We start from the raw sequence: 6,284 nt of genomic DNA on the forward strand, positions 1-6,284 counted from the left end.
TGTTGTATCCAAAGTTTGGGGCACGGGGAGGAATCCAGGCAGTGCCAGCCCCTGGATGCCCAGGACAGCCTGCTTTGCTGATTCATTACAAAATGCCCCTGAAGCCATGATTGATTTATTTTCAGGAAGCAGGAGCTGCCCTGATTGGGAAGAAGCTTCACCCACCAGCCTGACATGGAGCTGTGCTGCCTCAGAGACACCCACACAGCTCCATCTCAAACCTGCCATCCAGCAGCTCCTTCCCACCCTGGAAAAACCCTCAGCTCCCTCAAATCTCCTCTTCACCAGCCTCTCACCATCTCAGATTTTTATGCCCCCTCTTAAAATATGTCTCCCTGTCAGTTCTTAACGCGGGGAAATTTTTCCAGCAGGAAAAGGTTCTGTTTAAATGTAAGGAAATGGGGATTATTTTTTTCTGTATCTCTCCAAACCCACAGTAACACCTAATTAAATATTGATGGCAGCTTAGCACGCTCCATAAAGGAGCTGTTGTCTCATGAAGCCTCACTCCATGCAGTAAAGGAGTGTTTCAGGCACAGGCCAAAGAGGGAGCAGGTGCAGGAGGCAGTGATTCCTTACGTAGGGTCCAACGTGCAAAATCAAATTATGTCCAATACTATGGACTTCACAGCCATGTGTTACAAAAATAGCTGTGCTGGGAGACCAGAAATCTTCACAGGCACGGCCAAAAATAACCACATGAAATGCCTGGAAGGAGCAGATTCCCCAGAGATGGGATTTCTGGAGTCCTGGAGGCAGCCTCCAGTACAGAGCACAATTCCCAGCAGGGGAAAACCTCCCCAACCTTTGGCTGTTGCTGAATCATATAAATCAATTTCCAGAGCCTGCAACCATATCAGTGATAGGCCTATAAATCTGTCAGGGCCTGGAATTGTTAGAATTATTCTTTGAGTTTTGGTGCAGATTGTGTGCAGACAATGTGCTCTTTCAGCAGCCTTGGATCACACAGGCACCTTGGGGTGGGAATTTCTGCAGCCCACGCCGGGTAAAACTCATTTTATTCCTGAGGAATAGGACTGTTGGTCAAATTCCCCACACAGAAAAGGTAAGAAACCATTCAGACTAATAAGAATACTGACTATAATAGTAAGGACAGGACTGGCTTCAGGCACAAGGAATAGAAAGGAATATTTAGGGATTTTATTGTTTGGTGATCCCCACAGTTCATGCAGACTCTGTGCCCTTTCACAGCCAGAAACAGGAACAAATTGTCTGACTTGCTTTACTCCACAGGAAAGGAAATTTGACTCTTCCCACAGCAAGCAGCCTGGGAATGTCACAAACCCTGAATTATGCCTGCTTGACGAGCTACATCTGCTTTCAGAGCATCTCAGATCATTTCATAACCCTTCCTTTCACTTTGCTGCTGCTGCTGCCTCGGGGCACGTGGGAACAATTTGGCCACTGCAGAACTCCAGTCCCTGTGAGAGCAGCACCTCTGCAGGGCTGTGCCTGGCTCTGGCAAGCAAACAGGATGAGTTTGGGCAATTTGATGTCAGACTGAGGGGGTGAGGCAGCAGCAGAGCCACTGTCTTCTGTCAGGGGTCAGATCTTAGTTTGGGCCACAGAGCAACTCATTCCCACCTGGGCCTTACAGCAGCTTCAGCCTCTGCCAAGTAAAACCTGGCCCAAAACCTTGACCTCTGTGGCCAGCTGTTTTCTGGCATCCATAAAGATACAGACTTTAGGGGAGGCAGGAAAGAATAAATCAGGAATTGCTACAGTTCTGTAAACTCCATGGACAGCCTGCAAGGAGCTCCTTTCTTTTCAGCTGCAGAAGGCAAATGTCAGCTTGGAGGCCTGAGCCACAAACCATGAGCTTGTCTAAGCACAAACCATAACAAGTTCCTCCATGTGGGAGAGTTTATAAGTTTGGAGGTCAAGGTATTTAGCCACTGATAGCACAGCCTTGGCTCTTGTTTATCTCCCTCCTAGGAGAAAACACAGTTGGATGTGATCTGTGAACTTCCTAGAGCTACGTATGCATGTGTGATATCTCAGAAAATAGCAATAATTGCACCCATAATGTAGAGATAAAGTAGATTAATTAGTTCATAATGGTATAAACGTGTGCTTCTGAAAATCTGCCAAGGGCAAGAGGCTTCTGTGGCAAGGTCTGAAACAGAACGTTTCTCCTCAGATCTCTCTGAAAGCAAAGCTACAGAAAAAAAGGGGATGTTCTGTATGTGGTGCTGGTGCATCCTTAAGGGTGTTTCCCCCAGTTTTTGCCTGGCTGTGCATATTTTCTTCCACAGCTCACAGCCTGCAGCTCTGTTTGATATAAAAACAGATCCAGAGCTTCTCTGGTAGCGGAGGCAGTTTGCTACCAGGGGCTGGAATCCACATCAGAAGGCAGGTGCTACACTGCAAACCATAACCAAAATAAAAATGCACACAAAATCCCTCCCCATCTCCGTTCTCAGGTCGGAATTACATCGCACAGAGCTGTTACTCACTCCTGGAAGCACAGGAAGGAGAGAGCCCGACCTGCACATGCTTGCACCATCTGCTGGCAGCATCTCCACTGACAGACATTCCTAGAAGGGATTCTGGAATTCCTCATCCACACCTAGGGAGACGAGGCCACCGTTATAAAGGGTAAAGATTCAGGTGAATGTTGGAGCCCTGGGTGCTGAGAATTTCAGACTTTCTCTGCTGCCAGGCACTGACCCCCAAGAGAAAAACACTGCATTGACCTGAGGCCGTGGAGAAGCTTCCAGAATGGAATGATGGAACTGGGGTTGTGGGTGTGGAGTTTGAATAGAAGGCTGTAACATCACATGGGGGAAACAGAGTTTAAGGTTTTAGAATATAGTGATATATATATATATAAAGCAAGATGGAGGTTTTAGGGCAGAGGCTGGTCCTTCTTCCTCACCTTCTTCTCCATGGGTTTGGGTGGTTTGTAACGGCATAAAAAGTCCCCATTGGGGGCATGGGTGGTTGGGTATTGGGTTAAAAGTAAAAATAATTCAGGTGTCATTTCTTAATTGGACAGTTTATCCTTAAAAGGCCTTGCAGAGAGAGAGATGGGGCTCCATTTTCAGCTTGTGAGAGTGAAGTGCTGCAGAACTCAGGGTTTGTGAGACTGTGACAGAGATAAGAACTAACAAACATCTGAGTCTGAACAAGAAATTCCATCTTGTGCATTTAATCCCCACCTTGGCAGGAGAAAAAAGAAGCAAATAAAATCAACAGGTGAGTACTTGTTTTTCTCCACAGCAGAGCCATTTCTGCCAGGTTTTAAGGAATTACACGGCAAAGTGACCCAAACACAGCCACCTCACAGGGAGCTGCAGAGCCTGTGCTGGCCTCATCCAGAACTGTGCCAGGTCTTGTCCCCAGCACAGAGCCATCCCCTTGGGAATTCCTGAACTCCCTGTTGGAATCCCAGCTGAAGAATGGGATCCTGTCAGATTCCTTGCCTATCCCAGAGCCTTGATATATGTACAAATGAAACACAGCCCTTTGTTACAGCCACAAACATCACCATGTGAGTGAATGAATGGCTCAAGTGAAAGTGAAACCTGATGAAAGCATTTGTGCTGTTGAGGTGTGCAGGGGTAAATCAGTTCCTCCTCCTGCCCCACCCCTTGGTACCAGAGGAGGCTCTAAGTGGATCACAGGAGGGAGGTGTCCAGGAAAACCAACTTCTCCTCCTGCAGTGTGTGGAGCTCACAGCACCAAGAACATCACTAGATGCCCTTGCTTGGCTTTTAAAGAGAATTGGCAGTTTTCTAGCAGGTAACAACATCTTTATCCCTGCCAAGCCAACAGGTCACATGTGGCCCTCCAGCCTGGAGGATGGAACTGGAGGATCTCTAGGGTTTCTCCAGGTGCAGCTCCTGGGGAGGATTACTGAGGAGTTGGCCCCTGAGTCATCAGGCACTGAACCACTGCTGAAGGGCAGGAGCTCCCAGCGTGGTGACTCAGTGGGAATCAGGCCATGGAGCAGGGCACAAATGACACATGAGTGAAAATCCAGGAAACCAGAGCTAAGGCAGAGAACAGCTGAGCCTCTCTCTGTGATGTGAGTGGGTGCCCTCTCCTAAGAGGAGCAGCATCACAGTAAGCCCAGGGTCATGAGCACACACCTGTCCACAAGAGATTTATGGAAAAATGAGAACCACTTTACAAGGGACAACTGAGCAAAGAAATTCCCTTTGAGTAGATTTGGAGTCTGTCAATGGATGTGTGGATTCCAGCTGTGGCTGTGCCAGGGCCACCTGAGTTATGAGCAGCAGCATTTCTTGTTCATTGCAGAATCCCAGACTGGTTTGGGTTGGAAGGGACCTTGAAGTTCATCCCATTCCTACCCCTGCCATGGGCTGGGACACCTCCCACTATTCCATGCTACTCCAGCCCTGTCCAACCTGGCCTTGGACACTTCCAGGGATCCAGGGGGAGCCACAACTTCTCTAAGCAACCTAAATACGTGAAGGACATAACAATTTCTTTTTGGGAACACAACTACAGCAAATTTATTTTGTGGTTTGATGTGAACATCACAAGGGTGATGTGTGTGCCACCTAAGCAAATGAAGTCTTTCCCATATCACTTTGGGGATCACAGGATGTGGCACAGGGCTGAATGAGCAGAAGGTTGGTTCCTGGAGGCTGTTTCTTCTCCTGGACACAGAGGTTGTATCTACACTCCACAATTTTTCCTGCCTGCATCCAGCTGACTGGGATGTGTAGGGAAGCGCTGGGTTTGGGGTGTGAAAGGGGATGCACAGTCAAGTTTCATGATAATCCTGGTTTGATCCATAAAACTCTCTCAAATGGAGCTGCTTTGGAGGGTTGATATTTGTATTCCTGCAGCACCCAGATCCTGGCAGAAGCATTTTGCCCCCCGTTCATGCTGCCAGCCAAAAGGGGAAGGCCACAGGCCTGGCAGGTGGATGGGGCAGGCTTTTGGCATTCCCAGACCATACAAGGCAGCTCTGTGAGCACAGCAGAAGTTTGCAGAGAATCTACAAAAATGGATGTTGGCACAAACGTGACATTCTATAGAACAGTAGTGATTCTGTACTGCCTTTCCAAAGGGGCTGCATCACATCAGCCCCTGCCCTGGCACTGCAGGCTCTGGACACAACATCAACTCTGTTTTCCTCCCAGCACAGGGCAGGAGCCTCTCCCTGCTCCTGTCTGGCTGCTCTTGGCAGCTGCAGGGCCTCCAGGAGGGTCCAGTCCCACCCCTGTGGGGAAACCACCTTCCCCAGGGAGTCCCTTCCCCATCCAAACCACCACCCACCCTCCCAGGCATTTGCCAGCCAGCAAAGCCCAGTGCCTCTCTTAAAAAACACACATAAAAGCTAAATCAGGTGGTGAGAGGCTGTAGGAAACCACATTCTTCTTGTTGTTCTTTCCCCCTCTTATAGTGACCTTTGAGAAGGAGCCCTTGGGCGGATCTGGCGCGCAGCGTTCCGGGCTGACCTCCCGCCGTGGAATTTCACCTAGTAATTTCTGTGGCACACACAAATCCTTGGAGGGGCTTGTCTGGCTTCAGAAGTAAATCTAAGTGCCTGTGGCTTGACAAATAAACAATCTGAAAGCGCTTAATGACTCACAACCTCGCCTAAGAATAGCTGAACTCTGCAGGATGGAAATTCAGCGCGGGGAGCGCGGCCCCGGCGCTGCCCGAGCGGGGAGCTGCAGGACACAGTGGGAGATGACGGGCAGGGAGAGGCTGTGGCTGCATTCCTGGTGTCCCCTCCCAGCTCCTGGCAAGCAGCATCTCGGAGGATTCTTGGATATTCGTGTGTATGAGCCACCTTGGAGCACTCCCCAGATTCACCTAATCCGCTTTTAAACAAATTATCGTTTGTGCAGACAGCAAAGTTCTCCTTGTTTATCCCGGATTGTTTGAAAGCTCCATTTATTCTCTGGGGTTAAAGAGGGGTCACACAAGTTAGCCACATCTCTGTATACATTTCCAAGCACCTACAGCTCATGGAAAAGACTCTTTTTCCTCTGGCTGTTGAGCAAGTAGAACTTCAGTGACTGAAAAGGGGAAATGGGTTTGGCTGTTTCCTCAAAAATGGGGTTTTTGGTAGTTGGTGCTTTTCTGAGGCACACTTACAGAAATGTGTGCTGTGAGCTGCCACCACAGCTTCTTACCCCCACATATACCTTTGAGCACTTTAATCTAACCCCAGGGAAAAAAGAACAAAACCAAGTTCAGCTGAATATCTGCAACCACAGGTGCTTCCTGTTGGTACCCAAAGCTCCTGCTGCAAAAGCCTTGTTGTTGTCAGTAGGGCT

The sequence above is a fragment of the Molothrus aeneus genome, chromosome 9 (assembly GCF_037042795.1).
Source record: "Molothrus aeneus isolate 106 chromosome 9, BPBGC_Maene_1.0, whole genome shotgun sequence".
In the NCBI taxonomy this organism is placed as follows: domain Eukaryota; kingdom Metazoa; phylum Chordata; class Aves; order Passeriformes; family Icteridae; genus Molothrus; species Molothrus aeneus.